At 42.9% G+C, this 21800-nt stretch overlaps 1 protein-coding gene and 1 pseudogene across 2 annotated transcripts in view; one reads left to right on the forward strand and one right to left on the reverse strand.

The window, feature by feature from the left end:
- The first annotated feature begins 5305 nt into the window (after positions 1–5305).
- TDRD7 (tudor domain containing 7) overlaps positions 5306–21800 on the forward strand; it is a 93138-nt gene continuing 76643 nt past the window's right edge. Inside the window, exon 1 of one of the 2 annotated variants that reach the window (XM_061132635.1) lies at positions 5306–5444. The gene's annotated coding sequence lies outside the window, so the exon portion shown is untranslated. The remainder of the gene's footprint in view (positions 5445–21800) is intronic. The other variant, XM_061132634.1, reaches the window with a different exon arrangement.
- On the reverse strand, positions 17789–19018 carry LOC133048664 (26S proteasome regulatory subunit 10B-like; annotated as a pseudogene).

Raw genomic sequence — 21800 nt, forward strand, 5'->3', positions numbered from 1 at the left:
CAACTAAGATCACAGCATCCAGCCCCATGAGTTAGTTTCAGTCCAGTCGCTCAGTCGTGTCCGACTCTTTGTGACCCCGTGAACCACGGCACACCAGGCCTCCCCGTCCGTCACCAACTGCTGGAGTTTACTGCATGGCAAATAGAAGGGGAAAAGGTGGAAGCAGTGACAGATTTCCTCTTCTTGGGCTCCAAAATCACTGCAGACAGTAACTGTAGCCATAAAATCAGACGACAGTTGCTTCCTGGCAGGAAAGTGATGACAAACCTAGACAGTGTGCTGAAAAGCAGAGACATTACTCTCCTGAAAAAGGTCCGTCTAGTCAAGGCTGTGGTCTTCCCAGTGGTCATGTACGGTTGTGAGAGCTGGACCGTAAAGAAGGCAGAACACCAAAGAATTGATAGCTTCAAACTGTGGTGCTGGAAAAGACTCCTGAAAGCTCCCTGAACAGCAAGGAGATCAAACCAGTCAATCTTAAGGGAGATCAACCCTGAATATTCACTGGAAGGACTGATGCTGAAGCTGAAGCTCCAGTATTTTGGTTATCTGATGTAAACAGATGAGCCATTGGAAAAGTCCCTGATACTCAGAAAGATTGAGGGCAGAAGGAGAAGAGGGCATCAGAGGATGAGATGGCTGGATGGTATCTCTGATGCAATGAACATGAACTTGGGCAAACTCCGGAGATGATGAAGGAAGAGAGGCCTGGCGTGCTGCAGTCCATGGGGTCGCAAAGAGTAAAGAGTCCAACACAACTGGGCAACTCAACCACAAAGTGATAGAAATGAGAGTTTTGGTTTTGGTCTTCTTTTTGGAGACAGTATAGAGAAGAAACAGGTTAAGTTCAGATGAGAAGTGACATGAGGGCAACCAGGGGTATTCTGAAGTCACCGCTCTCAATTTTGGGCTGTATTGCAAACTCCAAAACATCCATCAGGTGAGATAAAAACAAGGTGAGCTCTTGGTGTATTCTTGGAACACTGTCACTATCTCCTCTTGATTCTAAAGGGTGCTTGCCGAACTGAGAAAAGGAAGGGATTCAACTCAGCCGACAGCTTTAGTTCTCTCTGTTTTTACAGGCGTTTCGGTGCTTGTGTTCAATGTGGTGCCTCTTTCCAAATGAACAGGCCCCCAAATAGAAAAATGCTTGAAGGGTTTTAGATGAAGTTTTCACGATTGAGATATTTCCACCTGTCTCAGCCCAGGATAAACTGGCAACAAATCCATCTTCCTTCCTCATCCTTGGGCCTCTCACCTGGGCATACCCTTTCCATGATAGCCTCTCTTGAGAAATATCTGGATGAGCCTGTCGGGCTGCTGCCTACTGGCCAACTGTTTTTGATCCCCCTACTATCCATCTTGCCTACCCCTGAAAGCCACCTGAGCAGATCACTAAGGACCTCTTGACAGCCCTTGGGAATGGGAAGTGTGTCTGCCTTTCCTGAAAGAATGACCCAGATGTTCCTGCCCCCAGCTCCTGTCTTCCAAGCTTGAGCTTGAGCTTTTGCTGAGAGAGAATGCCTTTGCAAGAGGCAGAAAATGAACGCCTGAGTCTTGTCCATTCTGAAAATTCTGCTTCACGGCCCCATAACATAGGCGGAAGTTTTTAACACAAATTCATAGTAAGACTTCAAGAACTCTGAAACCTCTAAAATCATATGTCAAATTTTGTGTCTCTGTGTTGCTTTCACATATTCTGACCCCACCCCTCACAAAATGGTAAGAAACATTGCTTAAAGAGTAATCAATTTGTGTCATCTCTGATGTCCCTTAATTCCCCTGAAATCCAGTTATATTCAGGGCATGGAGGTTAATGTTTAAATTCCCTGGACCTTGGACCAATCCCAGAGAAAATTTAAAAAAAAACTTCCTAGTCTGCCCTTGGTATGCCAGCTATCCAAGGACTTCTGAGAACCTCCTGATATGGGTCAGCCAAAAATCTGTAGAATGGACACTTCACCCGAAAACAAATCTGAAGAGGCAATCAGCACACGAAAAGATACTCGGTGTCATTAGAGATGCGAGCGTGCTAAGTCGCTTCAGTCGCGTCTGACTCTTTGCGACCCTATGGACTGTAGCCCGTCAGGCTTCTCTGTCCGTGGGATTTTCCAGGCAAGAATGCTGGAGCGGGTTGCCCTGCCTTTCTCCAGGGGATCTTCCTGACTGACCCAGGAATTGAACTGGTGTCTCTTACGTCTCCTGCAATGGTGGGCGGATTTTTTACCACTAGCGCCACCTGGGAAGCCCCATAATTAGTTACGGGGAAACACAAATTAAAATCTCAATGTGATATCTTTATACATGCACTGAAACGGCTAATATTAACAAGACTGACAATTCCAAGTATTAGAGAGGATTTGGAATACCTGGAATTCTCATTCATGGCTGTACGTTAGAAGAAGGGGAGCCCAAAATGATACAGTCACTTTAGAAAATAATTTGACAGTTCTTAAAAAGTCAGACATACACATCCTAAAACTAGCAATTCTATTCCCAAGTCTTTATGCAGGAAAAGCACGTGATCACACAAAGACCTGCATGTAATCGGTATGGCAGTGTTATTTACAACAGCCCCATGTTGGAAACAACACAATTGTATATCAAATGTAAATAGATAAAAACACTATGACACATCTATACATTTGATGACACAAAAAGGAAAAGACTACTGAGATACGTTACAACCTGGTGATTCTCAAAAGCATTATGCCAAGGGAAAGGAGCCAAAAGGACTACAAATTGTATGATTCTGTTTATATGACATTCTAGAAAAGGCAAAGCTGTAGTGACAGAAATCATTATCAGTGGCTGCCAGGGCCTGGAGGTAGGAGAAAGAAATTAACTGTAAAGGGCCACAAGGAAATTTTTTGGAATGATGAACTGGTTCGAAAAGTGATTGTGGTGGTAGACACATGATGAAATATATTTGTCAAAATTCATCAAACTGTAATTTAAAATATTTATTATATGTAAACTATTCATCAACATGGCTGATTAAAAAAAAACTAGCTGCTGAGCATTTACTTTATATATAGGACAGTTCAAACGTGGAATTCTTTTTTGCAAGGATAAAGGATCTCAGACTTGGGGTCAATGAACATCATTTTTATGATTTATTTTACATATTGGACCCTGGAATTTGTCCTATTCCTACTCCAACTGGCACTCTTTCAATTGGAAGCTGCTGTTTTCATCTTTCCCATCTTAAGGGTAGAGCCAGAAGATGTTATGAGCACTGCAGAGTCCAAATTGTGTCTGGTTGTATATTACATCTATTAAATCCACTGCAGTGTTTGGAGCTGACTGAAGCAGAGAGAAGGAAGAGAGAGAGAGTTGAGATAGAATGAAACACAGCAGCAGGGACAGAACAGCTGCCAGGGAGAGACATTTCAGCAGACTTTGTCAGGGACTAGATGTAGGAGTATAAAAGACAGCAAGCATTGTTCAGAGGGGACTTTGAACAGTTCCTCGTTGCCTTTGAGAAAAAGCCCAAACTCCTGATCATGGGCTATCAGGCCTTCCACAATCTACTTCATATCTCCCTCTTCATTGCCCACTACCCGTTTTCACTAAAGCTGAAGCTCCTCAAGCACAGGCCTTACAACAAGTAGTCCTCCATAAACATCTGTTACTTAACAGCAGTTGTTCAGTATAAACTGGTTGTATTATAGATATGTACAAATGTCCATTCACCTACTGATGGGCATTTGTATTGTTTTCTTTTTTGGCTATTAGAAACAAGAATATGTTTGTATGTTATGTATGTATGTTACAAATATTCTTGTCCAAGTCATTGTGTGGACATATGCTTTCATTTTCCTTAGATAAACCCTGGGAATGGAATTGCTGGGTCATACTGGCTCAGTTGGTAAAGAATCTGCCTACAATGCAGGAGACCTGGTTTTGATCCCTGGGTCAAAAGGAAGATCCCCTAGAGAAGGGAATGGCAACCCACTCCAGTATTCTTGTCTGGAGAATTCCATGGACAGAGGAGCCTGGTGGGCTACTGTCCATGATATTACAAAGAGTCAGACACAACTGAACGACTAACACTATGTTATGTTTAGTAGATCCATACAAGGGAATACTACTCAGCAATAAAAAGACATGAATTTTTGGTGCACACAACAACATGGATGAATCTTAACATGCTTACGCTGAGTGAAAGAAGCTGAATGCTGCCCCCACTCCACCCCCTGAAAAAGACACCCCCTTCCACATTGTCTGATTCCATTCATATAAAATTCTAGAAAAAGCAAACTAATCTATAGCAACAGAAAGCAAACCAGCATTTGGGAGGGCAAAGGACAGTGAGGCACATCGGTTGACAGTTATAAAAATACATGGGGAAACTCTTTTGGGGTCATGGATATGTTCATTATTTTTATGGAGTGATAGTTTCACAGCTGTATACATATATCAAAACATATCATATATGTTTAAACAAGTGCAGTTTATGTCAATTATTCCTCAATAAAGCTGTGAAAAATACTGTTTGAATAAAGAGCAGGCCCTCTGTAAATGCATATAGAATGAATGTAGAGAAATGTGCAATGTTGGTTTAAGGGACACAAACCAATATGCCCAATAATCGTTGGTAGAATTAATGTACAGAAGAAACAAGTGAATAAATAGTAGGTGTTCAACAATTTTATAACGAATGAATGAATTTGACAAATGTTTAAATCAGCCTATTGTGTGCCAGGGATTAGGGAACAAAACGAATATCCCAAGGCTCACAGAGCTTTAATTTGAGAAGTAAAGAGATAAATAAAACACGTATTAGGGTGCTAGACAGTGCCAAGGAGAGAAAAAGCAGAGAAGGCCCACCGGGACTGTCAGAGGAGACTGACAGTTTTGAGAGTGTGGCCACCCTTCTCCCAGGATGACGCCTGAGAAAAGACCTAAAAGAAATGAACGGGCCAGGTGGGTGTCTAGGAGAATAAAAAGTAACTGCTCTAGAACTGAAGAAAGGAATGAGCAAGACTTGAATGAAACTTATGACACGTGAACGCAATAGCCGGCGCGCGTAAAGGCTCATAAGATCGGCCGGGTCCAAGGCCCTCCCGGCCAGTCAGTTCTTGCATGGTCCGCGAGGAAACGCCCCCGCCGTCTCCTTTCTCCGGCCCGTGCGTGGGCACGCGCAGAAACCGCCGGACGGCGTCGGTTTCCCTTCCCACGCGCGGACGCCGGCGTGGGCTGACGCGGCCGAGGCGCCCGCGCGTGCGCAGAGCCGAGGCCGGCGGCACGCGGGGCGGGGCGGAGCGGGGCGGGGCCGAGCAGGGCGGGGCGGGGTCTTGAGGTGATTTCCCAAGCCGCGGCGGCGCCTCAGGCGGTGCGGGGAAACCGAAAGTGGGCGGCTGCCGCGGCTGTGGCGGTGAAGAAGAGGGCGGCGGGAGCCGGGCCCAGAGGCGCTGGGACGGGCCGCGGGCCCTCGGGACGAGGTGAGCGCAGGTCCTGCCGGCTGCGGGAACGACAGGTGCCAGGCGAGGTCTGACGAGGTTTGGGGCGGGCGCGGCACACCTGTGTTCCTGGCGGGACAGGCGCCCGGATGGGACTCCAGCGGGCTGGGGCCTCTTCCCTGCAGCCGCAGAGGCTGCCCCGGCCCCCACTTGAGGAAAGCAGGCTGGGCGCCAGGGGAGTTGGAGTTCCAGAGTGTTGTGTTTTAAATCTGTGACGGGACCGTCTGGGCGTTCACCCCGGAGTCGGACGGACCTCTGCCGCTCGGGAAGCTCAGTGCAGAGGAAAATACCGCGCGGTGGGTGTGGACAAGGGGCGGATGGTGCTGACCAGGAAGTGGTTCCCGGCACCGGCGCGGCCGGCCTCAGCTGCCCGCCCGGAGGAAGGGATATCCGAGCCCCCTGGCTGTTTGAGCTCGCGTCTTTTACACCGTCCTCTTTAAGTTCCTCTTTACAGACGAGCCCCTGCAGGCCGCTTAAGCAATGCAGGACACAAACGTTATCCGTTTCTCTCAAACCGTGAGCAAGCACCCTGAACCCTGGGTGGGTACAGAGCTTCAAGTTAGGAGGGAAATGTGAATCCATGAGTGAGTATCTCTTAACTTTCACTAAATCCCCCAACAGGATCAGGTTCTCAGCCTTCATTTAATGGGAGGGAGCTTGAAGCCCACACAACTGTTCTGCTCCCATTTCCTTGAGGGGGTAGGTACGTTGCCATACATAACCAGACACCACTCCTTCCCAAACCATTTCAAAGAACCAGAAAGGGAAATACCTTTATTCGAAACAGCCTTGGCCCAGTTCTGAAAGCCACCCTACAAAACAGAAACAAAAACACCACTGATCTGGGTTATCCCTCCCTCCCTACCGGCCAGCCCTGGTGCTGGCCGGTAGGGAGGAAAGACTGCAGGTGGAAAGACTGCAGAAAAGTGCCCTGCCTAAGTGATATACAACAATTTAATGACAGAAGTGAAACTTAGACCAACTCCTGGCTGCTTTGATGTGGAGGTGTTGCATAATGCAAATAGCATGGACTTTGCAGATTCACGTTGGATTCTGGGTTTCTCCGCATATTAACTGTATGCTCTTGAACAAATCACACGCTTGCTTTGAGCCCCATTTTCTCTTTATCAGTTGGAAATATTTAACTTACCCTGCAAGGTTTTTCTTAGATAGCTACTGCAATTCATTTGACTCAGAATAATAGCCAAGAAGTGTTAACTCTTTTCCTCCCACCAAACTTCCTATATTTTACCTAATTGGATTTCAGTTTTCTTGCATGCAGGGACACATTTTTAAGTTCTCTATATAATGTAAAATGGCCCATGGTAGAGACTTTTGCAGTTCCACTCAACTGACCTTCATGGAGCATCAGTTACATGCACAGTCCCAGCTGGGGGAAGGAAATTGCTCTGGGGCCAGCTGGATTAGAACCCACATCTTTTGTGCAGCGCCCTTTGCTGGCCTATAGCCTCTCTGCTAGTTCAACACAGTGAGACTCTGAAGCAGCAGTTGGTGGTGCCTTCGAATTTCAGTCCCTGTAGATTGGAAATGTAATCCCTGCTAATGCCCTTTTAAGTGTATTGGTTGAACATGGCTGAATGAACTATTGAATTTTGTACCAAGAGATTTAAACTCCTTGAAGGACCTCTCTTTAAATTCTCTCTCTCTAAATTCTCTGTGCAGTATAATCTAGTTGGAGACTTAATATGAATGTAAGAAAAAAACAGTTTGTAAGTATTTTAACTCTTGGGTGCCTACTCTGTGTTTGGTCAGTTGCTATTTGTAAGGTCTAAGATTTGACGTAGAGTGAGCGCTTTGCTTCTGGACACTTCCAGGGTCAGCACATAAATCCAGAAAGGACAGTTCCTTGGTGGTTGGAGTGAAATCTAATTTCATATTTATATGAACTGATTTTTCTTTCTTTATGCAAAACCGACTTTCTCCTCCTTCTAGTCCCACCTTTGTGCTTTGAAAAGCTTTGTTCTTTTCACTCTCCTCATTGGGCCAATTTTTTAAAAATTTTATCTTTCAAATAAACCACTTAAAAGTAATTTGTCCTTTTTAGCTAAAGGTGTGTGTTAGGATATACGGCAGTTAGTGCTTCTGATTGGCACAAAATACTCAGTGGGACCCCAAAGCAAACTCAGTATTTTAGCTCTGCAGCTTTGTCCAGAGGAAGCAAACCCATTTTCATTAGATCTTTGGACCCTCTTTCAGCCCTTGAAGGACTCCAGGGAAGGTTGAGAACCATGGATCTTGCCCATCCTCCTTAGGTTCCATATGAAAAAAACAACCTGAAGTGACTTCCTCAAAGGGTCATAGCTAATTAGAAGCAGAACTGGGATTAAGGCCCAAACTCCTAACTAAGCCACTTATGATCTCAGAGCTTTTTCTCCAGTATGTAGATATATGGAGAGCTGTTATTTATTCATACTATGTAATTAGTAATGCATGTATAATGTGGAGGTTGAAATTATAGTAATAAAAAAGAAAACTGCCCTCTGAAGGAAGTATATCACCACCTGAGGGCATTAATTACCATCTTCAAAAAAAAAAAAAAAAAAGAGTTGGTAAAGGAGTAACTCAGGTGGTAACAAATAGACTGTAATTGGAAATAAAAGATAACATGTAAACTGTTGCCGGATGAGAAACTGCCTCCAAAGGGTCTTAGACAAAAACCTTCCTTCTTTTAGGCTCAGTTTATTGATGCATAATGAGGGGTTTGGGATAGACTAGATGATGCCTAAAGTCTTTTCAGCACACACATTCTGGATTTTAGGGGCCTGACTCATTGCTAAAATAGTATCTTCATGAGAAGGGCAACCATTTACCAGAAGGATGTGCCCTAAGGAGACACCAAAAAATTGAGTAGCTGACTAAAGAAGATATGAGAGATTGTTTGGTGATTTCAGTTTACCCTAATAATTCTTTAGATTTATTTAAAGGTTGAGTGCCACTCTTTTACTCAAATTTATGACACAAAAAAATGCAACAAGGAAAATGAATCAAATAGTATGGTTGGAAATAGTTGAGAAAAGAGAAACTGAGAGGAGAAAGCATAGATGGGAGCATGACCAGCTTGACCAAAGGTCTCTGGGCAGCAGGAGTGAGGAAACCGAAGGTACGGAAAGCGGATCAGATGTGAAATGACTGAGCCAGGGAGGATGAGCTAATGGTAAAGGCAGGTGTCCAGAGGACACCAAAACCTGCTTCTGCAGAATAAGACTCTCCAGGGGCCATTTTCGGGTGTATTAGAAAAACTGTGAATTTACACAATGTAATATTGAAAGTGAAAGTTATTTTAGGCTGTTTACATTGTTTAAACCTTGCTTTCCAAAAGGTGGTCATTACTTTCCCCTGCCCCCTGCCCCACGTGGTGCACATTGTTGGCATTTTGGGGTACTCGTGATTAATTGTGTAGCAGAATAGAAAAGTAATAGTGTAAAAGAATTGAATTTTTACAGCAGTTGGAAAGTATTTTGGATTTGAGTGCCACACCCTTAAATCAGAATGTGACAGATCCCCATTTCATGCCGCTTTAACAGCTAGTCACTAAATACGCCTCAGGGTTGCTCTCCATGTTCTCCAAGTCAGATTTACTTTCAGAAGCCAATGCTGTACATTTGGAGCAGCTGTCTGAAAACAAGCCCTACGTTTGGGAGCCAGACCTGGATTCTTGTTGTGGTTCTGGCCATAAAAATATGTGAGTCCTGGAATAATCACCTTGTACCTCAGTTTCCTAATTTTTAAACTAAGCAGTTTGGAGATGGTGAGAAGGTGCCCACAAGCATTCCACGCTTCTCTCAGCTCCCCACTCTGAGGTCAGGCCACCGTCCTGTGCTGCCGTACAATGGTCCAGGGACATTGTATTGACATAGCAGTCAAGTGACTTCTGCGTACAAGTTAGGTGAGAAATCTTAGGGGAGATCTGGTGGTTTTACTAAGCTTGCCTGGTCAAGTATGTTAATGAGGCAAGTAAGAAAAACTGGGAAAGTTGCAGTGTTTCAGATTTGATGCTGTACTAAAAATGTCTCCAGTAGGCCAATGCCTGCATCTTTGCACTCTTAGCCATGTAATGCACATATTCATAGGTAGCTTCCCATCCATACCAGGCTTCTAGGAAAGTATAACCGCTGAATGCCAAGTATTGTGCTAAGCACATATAACTCTATTTTTGACACTTATCATTCAGAAAGAGAGGCAAGGAAAGGAGGAGAAAGGGTGAGAGGAAGGCCATGAAAGTCAAGTGCAGTCTGTTGTGATCATTGTGGCTGGTTTCTTTCTCCTTGACTGAGGTCTTTGCTAGCTGACCTTGGTCAGTTTCTGAGATTAAAGTATCCCGATTAAATAATTCCCCAGATTCACCTCCACTTTACTCTTCTTAAGCAGGGGATTCTTACTCAGCTCAAGCAGCCCCTTTATTATCCAGGGAAACCCTTTAAGAATTTTAAAAGATGACCAACCTTACTTCTCCCAGCCTAGCCTAACTTACCATCATCAGGGCTTGCATAACATTCTCAAAGTAAATTGAATTCTCTTAAACTCTAATCACAACACTTTTAGAGAGTAGAAATAAGGAGGAAGATTGAAAGAACAAAATGGCAGCTTAAGCAGTCGGGGAACCACTTTGGAAGGATTGCCGTTGAGGCTCTGCACTGAGATGAAATTCCCATGGTAAGCTTTCTTCTACGCTTCTAATGGATGACATCCAAGATAGTAAACTTGATTTTTATAGCTAGAGGAAAGTACTCTTCTGTGTATACTTTTTATAAAAGTTCTTGAGAATAACTACCATCTTCAGGAAAGCTGAGAAAATGCCATGATAACCAAGGAATTAACAAAACTTAGAGCATTCTACAGCTGTATAGTAGATTAGAAAATAACATTAGGTTTTTTAAGCTTTAGTTGTAACATTGTTTTTGTTCAGTGCCTGAACTGATATTGCTAATGTAGAAATTGCAAACTGGACAGACATGAGAACACAGACCCGAGAGTAAGACGTCCATCTAAACAAGATACACAACCACATTCACCCTTCCAGGTTTTATTACGCTTCTCACCAGCTTTGAAATCCTCAGTCATATAGTCCAATGGACTGCTCTTCCCTCCAAAACATTGTTTACTAATGGAGAATTATAGTATTCCATGAAAATAGCATGCTTAAAAAAGGGGAGGGAGAGAAATGCTTTTCATTTTAGTCATGTGGTCAAGTGTTGCTTCCCAGTCTCCTCAAGTGTCAGGCGCTTTTTTTAATGTTTAAAAAAACTTTGTGAAACTTCACACACAAGTAGTTGTACTTCTAATATCCACTGGTTGACAAAATATATAACTACAAAAAGCTATTGAAAATTCATAGCTTTTGAACTGAATGAATTGAATGTATTTTTAATTCATTCACAAAGTTGTGTTTTTGAATCTCAACCATGTCTGCATATTGTTTGAGAAATAGGAATACATGTTAGTATGAGACATTTACCAGTGTTCAAGCAGTACATGCTTACACATCGAGGTGTGTGAACTTCTTGCAGTAACTCTATGGCCCAGACCTGAGCCTGCTCATTGAGAACTTGGAGTCAGAGTGGAAAGGCCCAGAAATAATCTATGTGATGGATCTCAATCATAATTTGACATAATTAACTGTCTCAATCAGTTTAACAGCCATTAAAATTTGAAAATATTTTTTTAAAATTAAATTGAGGATTATTCCTTTAACTGCCTGCATACAATATGCTATTATTTTAGTGAGTAGGAGAGAAAAGGAGTGGTGTTAGCTAGATAGAGAATTTTTCATTCACTCACTCAGGATTTACTGAGCTCTGGTTGTGGGCTGGGCACTAGGGATTCAGCAGTGAACAAAACCCATCCAAATCCCTGCTTCCATGAGCTTACATTCAAGTCAGAAAGTTGTTACTCAGTCCCCAAATCTTGTCCTACTCTTCACCCCCCATGGACTGCAGCATGGCAAGCTTCCCTGTCCCTCACCATCTCCCGGAGTTTGCCCAAGTTCATGGCCATTGAATTGGTGATGTCATCCAACCATCTCATCCTCTGTCATCCCCTTCTCCTCCTTCCCTCAGTCTTTCCCAGCATCAGGTTCTTTTCCGATGAGTCAGCTGTTCACATTAGGTTGCCAAAGTATTGGCACTTCAGCCTCAGTATCAGTCCTTCCAGAGTATTCAGTGTTGATATTGTTTAAGATTGACTGGTTTAATCTCCTTGCTTTCCAGGGGACTCTCAAATGTCTAATCCAGCACCATAGTTCAAAAGCATCAATTCTTTGGAGAAGGAAATGGCAACCCACTCCAGTATTCTTGCCTGGAAAATTCCATGGACAGGGGAACCTGACAAGCTACAGTCCATGAGGTTGCAAAGAGTCAGACATGACTGAGTGACTAACACTCTAACACTGCCTTCTTTATTATCTAGCTCTCATATCCGTACATGACTACTGGAAAGACCATACATTTGACTATATGGACCTTTGTCCACAAAGTCCACAGTGGTTTTTAACACACTGTCTAGGTTCGTCATAACTTTTCCTGCCAAGAAACAATCTTCTAATTCCATGGCTGCAGTCAGCATCCGCAGTGGTTTTAGAGCTCAGGAAGAGGAAATCTGCCACTTATTCCACCTTTTCCCTTTTTATTTGCAGGAAATGATGGGACTGGCTTTTTCACTCTCCTCCTTCACCCTCATCAAGAGTCTCTTAGTTCCTCTTCACTTTTTGCCATTCAGTTCAGTCACTCAGTCGTGTCTGACTCTTTGCGACCCCATGAACCGCAGCACATCAGGCCTCCCTGTCCATCACCAACTCCTGGAGTTTACCCAAACTCATGTCCTTTGAGTCAGTGATGCCATCCAACCATCTCATCCTCTGTCGTCCCCTTCTCCTCCTGCCTTCAATCTTTCCCAACATCAGGGTCTTTTCAAATGAGTCAGCTCTTCGCATCAGGTGGCCAAAATATGGGAGTTTCAGCTTCAACATCAGTCCTTTCAGTGAACACCCAGGACTGATTTCCTTTAGGATGGACTGGTTGGATCTCCTTGCAGTCCAAGGGACTCTTCAAGAGTGTTCTCCAACACCACAGGTCAAAAGCATCAATTCTTCTGCACTCACCTTTCTTTATAGTCCAACTCTCACATCCATACGTGACTACTGGAAAAACCATAGCCTTGACTAGACTCATCTTTGTTGACAAAGTAATGTCCCTGCTTCTTAATATGCTGTCTGGGTTGGTCATAACTTTCCTTCCAAGGAGTAAGCGTCTTTTAATTTCATGGCTGCAGTCACCATCTGCAGTGATTTTGGAGCCCAAAAAAATAAAAGTCAGCCACTGTTTCTACTATTTCCCCGTCTATTTGCCATGAAGTAATGGGACTGGATGCCATGATCTTAGTTTTCTGAATGTTGAGCTTTAAGCCAACTTTTTAACTCTCCTGTTTCACTTTAATCAAGAGGCTCTTTATTTCTTCTTCACTTTCTGCCATAAGGGTGGTGTCATCTGCATATCTGAGGGTATTGATATTTCTCCCAGCAATCTAGATTCCAGCTTGTGCTTCTTCCAGCCCAGCGTTTCTCATGATGTACTCAGCATATAAGTTAATTAAGCACCCTTGACATACTCCTTTTCCTATTTGGAACCAGTCTGTTGTTCCATGTCCAGTTCTAAGTGTTGCTTCCTGACCTGCATACAGGTTTCTCAAGAGGCAGGTCAGGTGGTCTGGTATTCCCATCTCTTTCAGAATTTTCCACAGTTTATTGTGATCCACACAGTCAAAGGCTTTGACATAGTCAATAAAGCAGAAATAGATGTCTTTCTAGAACTCTCTTGTTTTTCGATGATCCAGTGAATGTTGGCAATTTGATCTCTGGTTCCTCTGCCTTTTCTAAAACCAGCTTGAGCATCTGGAAGTTCACAGTTCACGTATTGCTGAAGCCTGGCTTGGAGAATTTTGAGCATTACTTTGCTAGCGTATGAGATGAGTGCAATTGTGCAGTAGTTTGAACATTCTCTGGCATTGCCTTTCTTTGGGATTGGAATGAAAACTGAGCTTTTCCAGTCTTGTGGCCACTGCTGAGTTTTCCAAATTTGCTGGCATATTGAGTGCAGCACTTTCACAGCATCATCTTTCAGGATTTGAAATAGCTCAACTAGAATTCCATCAGCTCCTCTAGCTTTGTTTGTAGTGATGCTTCCTAAGGCCCACTTGACTGCACATTCCAGGATGTCTGGCTCTAGATGAGTGATCACACCATCGTGATTATCTGGGTCGTGAAGATCTTTTTTGCCTTTACAGTGGCATCATCCAAATATCTGAGGTTGTTGGTATTTATCCTGGCAGTCTTGATTCCAGCTTGTCACTCATCCAGCGCAGTGGTTCACGTGACGTGCTCTGCGTGTAAGTTAAACACACAGCGGGACAGTCAGCAGCCCTGTTGAACTCCTTTCTCAGCCCTGAGCCAGTCAGCTTTTCCCTGCAGGCTTCTAACTGTGACTTCTTGACCCGGTTCTCAGGAGACAGGTTTGTTACGTTCCGCGTAGTCACAGGCTTCGGTGTAGTCCCACCCTTCTCCTCCTCGGCAAGCATAAGTTCTGTTTTTCAGTACCAGTCAGGGTAAAATGATAAAATAGACCAGGACTAAAATCCTGGCTTCCACATATCCTGTAATATGTTGATTACTTAACATCTCTGAATTTGGTTTTCTCATCTGCAGAATGAGGATAGTACGTTCCTTGTGTAGTTATTATGGATATTAAATTTTCAGAAAATAGAGTTTACACAAGAATAAGAAAAATAGCTTTGCAGAGCAGCTTTATTTACTCTCGTACTGAACTGTGGTGGATTCACAGCGTTGTTCTGGGTTGTTTTTGCCGCACAGCAGAGTGACTCAGTTATACACATATATACATTCTTCTTTTTAATGTATCCTTTCTCATTATGGTTTATCTCAGGAGATCGCAGGTAGTTCCCTGTGTTATACAGCAGGACGTTATTATTTATACATTCTGAATGTAATAGTTTGCATCTGTTAAAACTAACCCCAAGCTCCCAGTTCACTCCTCTCTCACCTCTCTCCCCCTTCGCAACCGTAAGACCGTTCTGTATGTCTGTGAGTCTGTTTCTGTCTCATAGATGTGTTCATTTGTGCTATATTTTAGATTCCACATATAAGTGATATCATATGATATTTATCTTTCTCTTTCTGACTGACTTCACTTAGTATGATAATCTCTACTTGTACCCATATTGCTGCAAATGGCATTATTTCATTCATTTTTATGACTGAGCAATTTACTATTGTATATACGTAGCACATCTTCTTTATCTGTTCATCTGTCTATGGATATTAAGGTTATTTCCATGTCTTGGCTATTGTGAATCGTGCTGCTATGAACATAGGGTGTAAGTATCTTTTTAAATTATAGTTTGTCCCAGTGTATGCCCAGGAATGGGATTGCTGGATCATATGATAACTCTACTTTTAGTTTTCTGAAGAAACTCTGTACTGTTTTGCATAGTGGAAAGCACCTGACCTTTTTAAAAAATTATTTATTTATTTTAATTGGAGGCTCATTACTCTACAATATTGTGGTGGTTTTTGCCATACATTGACATGAATCAGCCATAGGTGTACATGTGTCCCCCATCCCGAACCCCCCTCCCACCTCCCTCCCCGTCCCATCCCTCTGGGTTGTCCCAGTGCACCGGTTTTGAGTGCCCTGTTTCATGCATCAAACTTGGACTGGTCATCTATTTCACATATGGTAATACACATGTTTCAATGCTATTCTCTCAAATCATCCCACCCTCGCCTTCTCCCACAGAGTCCAAAAGTCTGTTCTTTATATCTGTGTCTCTTGTTGTCTTGTATATAGGGTCATCATTACCATCTTTCTAAATTCCATATATATGCATTAGTATACTGTATTGGTGTTTTTCTTTCTGACTTACTTCACTCTGTGTAGTAGGCTCCAGTTTCATCCACGTCAAATGTGTTCTTTTTAATAGCTGAGTAATATTCCACTGTGTTTATGTACCACAGCTTTCTTATCCATTCATCTGCTGATGGACATCTAGGTTGCTTCCATGTCCTAGCTGTTGTATACAGTGCAAGCAGCTGAACTTCTAATACTCCATAAGTGGAAACAACCCACATGTCTATCAACATGGATGAACAAATGGTGGTATATCCATACAGTGGAATACTACTCAGCAATAAAAAGCAACAAACTCCTGGTAACTGTAGTAACATGGATGATATTCAAGAACACTGCTACTGCTGCTAAGTCACTTCAGTCATGTCCGACTCTGTGCGACCCCATAGACGGCAGCCCACCAGGCTCCATCGTCCCTGGGATTCTCCAGGCAAGAGCACTGGAGTGGGTTGCCATTTCCTTCTCCAATGCATGAAAGTGAAAAGTGAAAGTGAAGCCACTCAGTCGTGTCCGACTCTTCGAGACCCCATGGACTGCAGCCTACCAGGCTCCTCTGTCCATGGGATTTTCCAGGCGAGAGCACTGGAGTGGGTTGCCATTGCCTTCTCAGTCCTAATCTGTACTGACAGCAGATCACTGGACAGGTTGGAGCCAGGACAATATATGTGTGATGGGGAGAAAGTTGACTGCAAAAAGGGCACAGCTTGAAGGAACTTTTTTTCGGGTTTATTGAGATCTACTTTATGTAAAGTAAAAGTCACCACTTTTGGTTTATAGGTCTATAGGTGGTGGTGGTGTTCAGTCGCTCAGTCAATGTCTGACTCTTTGTGATCTGGTGGACTGCAGCATGCCAGGCTTCCCTGTCCTTCACCATCTCCTGGAGTTTGCTCAAATTCATGTCCATTCAGTCAGTGATGCTATGCAACCATCTCATCCTCTGTCATCCCCTTCTCCTTCCCTCAGTCTTTCCCAGCATCAGGGTCTTTTCCAGTGAGTCAGCTCTTCATATCAGGTGGCCAAAGTATTGGAGTTTCAGCTTCAACATCAGTCCTTCCAATGAATATTCAGGGTTGATTTCCTTTAGGATTGATTGACTGGTTTGATCTCCTTGCAGTCCAAGGGACTCTCAAGAGTCTTCTCCAACATCACAGTTTGAAAGCATCATTTCTTCTGTGCTCAGCCTTCTTTATGATCCAACTCTCAGATCCATACATGACTACTGGAAAAACCATAGCTTTGACTAGATAGACCTTTGTCGGCAAAGTAATGTCTCTGCTTTTTAATATGCTGACTAGGTTTGTCATAGCTTTTCTTACAAGGAACAAGTGTCTTTTAATTTCATGGCTGCAGTGATTTCATCTGCAGTGATTTTGGAGCCCAAGAAAATAAAGTCTGTCACTGTTTCCATTGTTTCCCCATCTATATGCCATGAAGTGATGGGACCGGATGCCATGATCTCAGTTTTTTGAATGTTGAGTTTTAAGCCAACTTTTTCACCCTCCTCTTTCACTTTCAGCAGGAGTGTCTTTAGTTCTTCTTCGCTTTCTGCCATAAGGGTGGTGTCATCTGGATATCAGGTCACTGATATTTCTCCCCGCAGTCTTGATTCCAGCTTGTAATTCATCCAGCCTGGCATTTCGAATGATGTACTCTGCATTAAAGTTAAATAAGCAGGGTGATAATATACAGCCTTGACATACTCCTTTCCCAATTTGGAACCAGTCCATTGTTTCATGTCCGGTTCTAACTGTTGCTTCTTGACCTAGCTACAGGTTTCTCAGGAGGCAGGTAGGGTGGTCTGGTAGTCCCATTTCTTTAAGAGTTTTTTCCACATTTTGTTGTGATTCACACAAAGGCTTCAGCGTAGTCAGTGAAGCACGAAGTAGATGTTTTTCTGGAACTCTCTTGCTTTTTCTATGATCCAGTGGATGGATGTTGGCAATTTGATCTCTTGTTCCACTGCTTTTTCTAAATCCAGCTTGTACATCTGGAAGTTCTTGGTTCTCATACTGTTGAAGTCTAGCTTGAAGGATTTTTTTTTTAATTAAACCGATTTTATTAAACTTTTTAGGATGAAGAAAACAAGTGATATAAAATAAGTCATAAGAAATGCTCCCTGGTACTACTATCTCAAACCATTTTCAAGGTTTTACAAAATACTCATACAGCAAATACAAAAAGCTTCAACATACTCTTCTGACTTCTGCTGCAATAAATGCAACATTAACAAACATACAAATTTCCTCTGTACTTCTTAAAAGCAGAATTACTGAATTACTAATTTTTACAACGTTATTCATACACATTTTTATTCATATGCTACTATGAGATCATTGCCAATACATACATTATTTTCCTTTAAGCCAAGAGATGTCATGCAGCCATCAAAAACCTTATAGTAAATTACACAGGTTTGTAGTCCAAGTTAGACTCTAGCTTCTTAGAACCAGCCACTTTCCTGACTGCTTTCATGAAGTCTTCCTGTACTTCAAAATTATGATCAGCACGAATTGCAAACAACCTGCTTCAGTGCAAACATTTCTTAGGTCTGCTCCGTTAAAGCCGTCTGAAAGCTTCACAATTGCTTCATAATCTATTTCACCATGCTTTGTAACGGGACCTGCATGGATTTTCAATATATCTAACCTTGCTTGTTCATTTGGTAAATCAATATGTACTTTTCTATCTAATCTGCCTGGACGAAGCAAAGCAGGATCCAGTGTATCTGGTCTGTTGGTAGCCATGATCATTTTAACTCTATGCAGAGTATCAAATCCATCCATTTGATTCAGTAGCTCCATTAAAGTTCTCTGAATCTCTCTATCGGCTGAAGTACCCTCAGAAAACCGACAACCACCAATAGCATCTATTTCATCCATAAAAATGATGCGTGGCTGATGGTCCCTGGCATAATTAAACATTTCTCTGATCAAACGAGCACTTTCACCAATGTACTTGTCTACTATAGAACTAGATACAACCTTTAAGAAATTGCAATCCAGCTGGCTAGCCACAGCTCATGCCTAGAGTGTTTTTCCTGTACCTGGTGGTCCATATAACAAACAGCCTTTTGGAGGTATTATTCCTACACGCTGGAATAATTCTGGGTTTGTAAGAGGTAATTCTATTACCTCTCTTAATTCCTGAATCTGTTCTGAGAGTCCTCCAATCTCAGAATAAGAAACATTCCCAGGGTCCTCATGAGACATGTTGTAAACCAACGGATCCACTTCTCTTGGCAAATATCTCATGATAGTTAGTGTAGTCATATCCAAAGCAACTCTTGTTCCTGGCTTCAGCTTACTTTTGTCAAGCTGTCGACGACAACCCACAACATATCTCGGTCCATTTGTAGCTTTAACAATGAATTTTTCTTCAGTTAACTGCTTAAGTACTTCACCCACAATCTGCCCAACACTTTGTAGAGCCTTCAGATCATTTTCAGATTTTTCATACTGCTTGGTAAGTTCTTTTAATTGTTCCCTTAACTCCTTGAGACGGCCGTCAGTCTCTTTGTGCTCCAGCAGTTTCTTGCGGTAGTCCTGAAGCACCTTATCTCTAGGGTCCGCCATGATGAGAAGCCGTCGCTCATAGGGGATGCCGGGAATGGCCATGGCCGCCCGGCATTAAGGTAATTATTGATAAGTATGATCCTGTTGCCATTTACTTTGTTGTTTTGGGTTCAAGTTTATAAACCTTTTCTGTGTTTCCTGTCTAGAGAAGATCCTTTAGCATTTGTTGGAGAGCTGGTTTGGTGGTGCTGAATTTTGTCAACTTTTGCTTGTCTGTAAAGCTTTTGATTTCTCCTTCGTATTTGAATGAGATCCTTGCTGGATATAGTAATCTGGGTTGCAGGTTTTTCTCTTTCATCACTTTACGTGTGTCCTGCCGTTCCCTTCTGGCCTGAAGAGTTTCTATTGAAAGATCAGCTGTTATCCTTGTGGAGATCCCCTTGTGTGTTATTTGTTGCTTTTCCTTTGCTGCTTTTAATATGTGCTTTTTGTGTTTGATCTTCGTTAATTTGATTAATATGTGCCTTGGGGTATTTCACCTTGAATTTATCCTATTTGGGACTTTCTGGGTTTCTTGGACTTGGGTGGCTATTTCCTTCTCCATTTTAGGGAAGTTTTCAACTGTTATCTCCTCAAGTATTTTCTCATACCCTTTCTTTTTGTCTTCTTCTCCTGGGACTCCTATGATTCAAATGTTAGGGCATTTAACACTGTCCCAGAGGTCTCTGAGGTTGTCCTCAGTTCCTTTAATTCTTTTTTCCTCTCTGCTTCATTCATTTCCACCATTCTATCTTCCACCTCACTTATCCTATCTTCTGTCTCAGTTATTCACCTGTTGGTTCCCTCCAGAGTATTTTTGATCTCATTTATTGCATTATTCATTATTGATTGACTTTTTTATTTCTTCTAGGTCCTTGTTGAACATTTCTTGCATCTTCTCAATCCTTGTCTCTAGTCTTATTTATCTGTAACTCCATTTTCTTTTCAAGATTTTGGATCGTCTTTAATGTCATTATTCTGAATTCTTTTGTCAGGTAGACTCCCTGTGTCTTCCTCTTTTGTTTAGTTTGGTGGGCATTTATCATGTTCCCTTACCTGGGGAGCATTTCTCTGCCTTTTCATTTTGTTTAGATTGCTGTGTTTGGGGTGGCCTTTCTGTAGGGCTGGAAGTTTGTGGTTCCTCTTTATTATGGAACTTGCTTCCGTGGGTGGGGTTGGACTAGTGGCTTGTCAAGGTTTCCTGGTTAGGGGAGCTTGCATCTGTGTTCTGGTGGGTGGAGCTGGGTCTCTTCTCTCTGAAGTGCAGTGAAGTGTCCAGTAATGAGTTCTTGTGTGTCTGTGGGTTTGGCATGGCTTTGGGCAGCCTGTGTTTTAATGCTCAGGGCTGTGTTCCTGCTTTGCTGGAGAATCAGCGTGGTCCGTCTTGCTCTGGAGCTTGTCGGCTCTTGGGTGGAGCTGGATCTCTTGTCTCTGAAGTGCAATGAAGTGTCTAGTAGTGAGTTTTGGGGTGTCTATGGGTTTGGCATGGCTTTGGGCAGCCTGTGTTTTAATGCCCAGGCATGTGTTCCTGCTTTGCTGGATAATCAGCATGGTCCGTCTTGCTCTGGAGCTTGTTGGCTCTTGGGTGGAGCTTGGTTTCAGTGTGGGAATGGAGGCCTTTGGATGAGCTCTTGTCTATTAATGTTCTCTGGAATGAGGAGTTCTCTGGTGTTCTCAAGTTTTGGATTTAAGCCTCCTGCCTCTGGCTTTCGATCTTATTCTTACAGGAGCCTCAAGACTTCTCCATCCATACAGCACAGATGATAAAACATCTAGGTTAATGGTGAAAAAATTCTCCACAGTGAGGGACACCCAGAGAGGTTCACCGAGTTACATGGAGAAGAGAAGAGGGAGGAGGAAGATAGAGTAACCAGGAGGAGAAGAGGGGGAGTCAGAAGGGGGGAGAGCACTCTAGCCAGCAATCAGTTCCCTAAGTGTTCTCCACAGCCCAGAACACCCAGAGAGGTTCACAGAGCTAAGCAGAGAAGAGAAGGGGGAGGGAGGAGATAGAAGTGACCTGGGGGAGAAAATGGAGAGTCAGAAGGGGAGAGAGCAATCAAGCCAGTAATCACACCCCTAAGTGAAAATAGATACTGAAAATTAGATTCTTAAAGGTACAAAATTGATAACAAATACCAAAAAGCAAAGTTTAGAAATCTAGAGTAGAGGTTAGACTCTTCAAAAATACAATATTAGAAATACAAAACAAAATCAGTCACAAAAATTATAAAAAATACGTATGAAGTTTGCCTTAAAAATAGGGTCTTTTTTTGGCAAGGTAATAGTAGGTTATAAAAATGAAAATAAAAGGAGTAATAAAGAACTTAAAAAAATTTTTAAATGGTAATAGTAAAAATATATTTAGGAATTTCTCTGGAGCTGTTGTGGGCAGTGTGGGGTCAGTCCAGCTTCAGATAGTTCCTTGTTTCAGCTTGTACTTCTCAAGGTCTATAGGCCTCTTCCAATGCTTAGTCAATGTTAACTACAGGGTTTTAATCTGTTCACCTGTCACTCCCAGGGCTTTTCCGCCGTCTTTGTTTATTTTGCCTTCCTCTGCTTGCAGGTCTCTTCAGTGTCTAATTTCCGCCCTGACACAAGGGGGTGAAGGTGGTCACTTACTTAGGCTCACTTGTTCAGTCGTGCTGTGGGGAGGGACCCTGCAAACAAATGTCAGTGGCGCGTGTGGGGAGTGCTCGCAGCGTCCGGACCACACTGGGTTTGCCCCAGCTCAGGGCTGCATGTGCTTTTCTGGGTCTACCCTGCTCAGGCTCCAGGTTGCTTTGCAGGGGTACTGTCCAAAGTGGGCCCTGCATTTCCTGCACTTCCCAGGTGTAAGCTGCTCAGGTTCA

Source organism: Dama dama, chromosome 29 (genome assembly GCF_033118175.1).
Source record: "Dama dama isolate Ldn47 chromosome 29, ASM3311817v1, whole genome shotgun sequence".
In the NCBI taxonomy this organism is placed as follows: domain Eukaryota; kingdom Metazoa; phylum Chordata; class Mammalia; order Artiodactyla; family Cervidae; genus Dama; species Dama dama.